The sequence below is a fragment of the Phoca vitulina genome, unplaced genomic scaffold (genome assembly GCF_004348235.1).
Source record: "Phoca vitulina isolate PV1807 unplaced genomic scaffold, GSC_HSeal_1.0 scaffold35, whole genome shotgun sequence".
Classification (NCBI taxonomy): domain Eukaryota; kingdom Metazoa; phylum Chordata; class Mammalia; order Carnivora; family Phocidae; genus Phoca; species Phoca vitulina.
In genome coordinates, this window is record NW_022589738.1 from 19,422,799 (window position 1) to 19,426,142 (window position 3,344).

The 3,344-nt window shown below is 46.1% G+C and overlaps 1 non-coding gene across 1 annotated transcript; it reads left to right on the plus strand.

Annotated features, from left to right (window-relative positions):
- Positions 1–2,901: 2,901 nt before the first annotated feature.
- LOC116646180 lies at positions 2,902–3,061 on the plus strand. The gene has a single exon (XR_004302079.1). It is a non-coding gene; the product is annotated as a U1 spliceosomal RNA (small nuclear RNA).
- The last annotated feature ends 283 nt before the right edge of the window (positions 3,062–3,344 follow it).

The following is a 3,344-nucleotide window of genomic DNA, read 5'->3' on the forward strand; positions in this document are numbered from 1 at the left end:
AAGTTGTAGGGGAATACCTTTATAAACTTAGGGTAAAAAAGAATTTCTTTGTTTTAAAAGACTTTATTTAGGGGCGCCTGAGTGGCTCAGTCAGTTAAGTGTCTGCCTTCGGCTCAGGTCATGATCCCAGGGTTCTGGGATCGAGCCCCACATCGGGCTCCCTGCTCCACGGGAAGCCTGCTTCTCCCTCGCCCTCTGTCTTCCGGCTTGTGCTCTCTCTCTCTGTCAAATAAATAAATAAAATCTTAAAAAAAAAGACTTTATTTATTTATTTATTTATTTGAGAGAGAGAAAGACAGACCACGAGGGTGGGGCAGGGCAGAGAGAGAGGGAGGGGCAGAGGGAGAAGCAGACTCCCTGCTGAGCAGGGAACCCGACCTGCAGATCCCAGGACCCTGGGATCGTGACCTGAGGCCAAGGCAGACGCTTAACTGACTGAGCGACCCAGGCGCCCTGAAAAAAGAATTTCTTAAATTAGATATAAACGTACAAACTACACAGGAAAGATCATTTGATTCTTCTATTTTCAATTTAAAAATGTCTGTTAATCAATACATACCATTGGGGTGCCTGGGTGGCTCAGTCAATTAAGCATCTGACTTCAACTCAAGTTGTGATCTCAGGGTCCTGAGATCAAGCCCCGCCTTGGGCTCTGAGCTCCACATGGAGTCTGCTTCTCTCCTTCTCCCTCTGCCTCTCCCGTTCATGCTCTCTCTCTCTCTCTAAAATAAATAAATAAATCTTTAGGGGCGCCTGGGTGGCTCAGTCGTTAAGTGTCTGCCTTCGGCTCAGGTCATGATCTCAGGGTCCTGGGATCGAGCCCCGAGTTGGGTTCCCTGCTCAGTGGGGAGTGTGCTTCTCCCTCTGCCCCTCCCCCCGTACCCCCCCCATGCTCATGCTCTCTCTCTCTCAAATAAATAAATAAAATCTTTAAAAATATGAATAATACAACCTGTGGAGTGTCATTTGTACTAAAACCAAGAAAGGCGTAATCTCCAGGAAATATGTTGAGAAGAATAAGGCACACTGCGTAAGAACGCATGCACTGACATCATTTACATAAAGTTTAAATACTTGCAGAAATACTTTAAGTTCAGAGATTTTTCTTAAAGATTATTTATTTATTTATTTATTTGAGAGAGAGTGAGCCAGAGAGAGAGAGCATGAACGGGGGGAAGGGACAGAGGGAGAGGGAGAAGCAGGCTCTCTGCTGAGTAGGGAGCCCAATGCGGGACTCAATCCCAGGACCCCAGGATCATGACCTGAGCCGAAGGCAGACTCTTTTTTTTTTTTTAAGATTTTATTTATTTATTTGACAGAGAGAGACACAGAGAGAGAGGGAACACAAGCAGGCGGAGTGGGAGAGGGAGAAGCAGGTTTCCCGCGGAGCAGGGAGCCCGATGCAGGGCTCGATCCCAGGACCTGGGATCATGACCTTAGCGGAAGGCAGATGCTTAACGACTGAGCCACCCAGGCATCCCGAGTTCAAGGATTCATACATATTTTGTAAAAATGTTTAAAAAAAAAAAAAAGGAATGCAGAAAAGCAGTAACTATGTGAGTTAAGTCTGTTCTTCGGAATGTGCTCCCCAGGCAGATGTCCAGGAAGGGGTATGGCAATCTCCAATAGAGTCAGTCCCTTGTGAACCCCCAGCCCTGGCAGCCCCAGGTTCCTTAGGGTTTTTGTCATGGGCTGCCCAGGAAGGCCCAGAGATGGACAGTGTGGAGCCACGCTGACCTCACTGGGAGCAAAGGGGCCTGGGTGACCCCAGCCTATGCTTTGCTCCTTTCTGTCCTTCCCCATTCTCTCCCCATCCAACCCAGGAGAGCCACTTGCTGCATCTTTGGGGCACCCTCTCCTGATCCGGGCTTCCCCAGGAGCTGCAGGACTTTGGCCAAATCCTTGAGCTGGTCTCTTCATTTTGAAACAAGTGCCCCATGCAAAAGAATGGAATTAGGCCCCTGTCTTACACCATCCATGAAAACCAACTCAAAATGGATTAAAGACTTAAACGGAAGACGTGAAACTGTAGAATTCCTCAAAGAAGATGTAGAGGAGAGGCTCCTTGACATTGGTGTTGGTAACGATTTCCCAGATTTGACACCAAAAGCACAGGCAACAAAAGCAAAAATAAACAAGTGGGACCGCATCAGACTAACAAGCTTCTGCACAGCAAAGGAAACAATCAGCAGAGTGAATAGGCAGCCTACGGAATGGGAGAAAATATTTGCAAACCACCTATTTGATAAGGGGTTCATATTCAAAATCTATAAGAATTTAAAGAGGGGCGCCTGGGTGGCTCAGTCGTTAAGCGTCTGCCTTCGGCTCAGGTCATGATCCCGGAGTCCTAGGATCGAGCCCCACATCGGGCTCCCTGCTCAGCGGAGAGTCTGCTTCTCCTTCTCCCTCTGTCTACCACTCTGCCTACTTGTGCTCTCTCTCTGTCAAAAAAAAAAAAAAAAAAAAAGAATTTAAAGAAAGGGGGGCACCTGAGTGGCTCAGTCAGTTAAGCACCTGCTTTTGTCTCAGGTCATGATCTCAGGGTCCTGGGATCGAGTCCCATGTTGGGCTCATCAGGGAGTCTGCTTCTCCCTCTCTGCCCCTTGCCGTCCCCCCCAGCTCGTGCTCGTGTGTTTGTGTCTCTCGCTCGCTCGCTCTCGCTCCCTCTCAAATAAATGAACAAAATCTTAAAAAATAAAAGAATTTCAAAAAAAAAAAAAAGAATTTCCTACAATTCAATAGCAAAAAATCCAAATAACCCAATGTAAAAATGGGCAGGACTTGAACAGACATTTGTCTAAAGACATACAAATGGCCAACGGGTGCATGAAAAGATGCTCAACATCACTAATCATCAGGGAAATGCAAATCAAAACTGCAATAAGATATCACTTCATACACATACTTACCTGGCAGGGGAGATACTATGATCACGAAGGTGGTTTTCCCAGGGCGAGGCTTATCCATTGCACTCCGGATGTGCTGACCCCTGCGATTTCCCCAAATGTGGGAAACTCGACTGCATAATTTGTGGTAGTGGGGGACTGCGTTCGCGCTTTCAAAAAAAAAAAAAGATATCACTTCACACTTGTCAGGATGACTGTTATAAAAAAAAATAACAAGTATTAGTGAGGATGTGGAGAAGTTGGAACCCTTGTGCACTGTTGGTAGGAATGTAAATTGGTGTAGCCATTCTGGAAACCAGTATGGAGGTTCTTCAAAAAATTAAAAATAGAACTACCATATGATCCAGCAATCCCACTTCTGGGTATTTATCCAAAAGAATGGAAATCAGGATCTTGAAGACATTTCTGCACTCCCATGTTCATTGCAGCATTATTCAC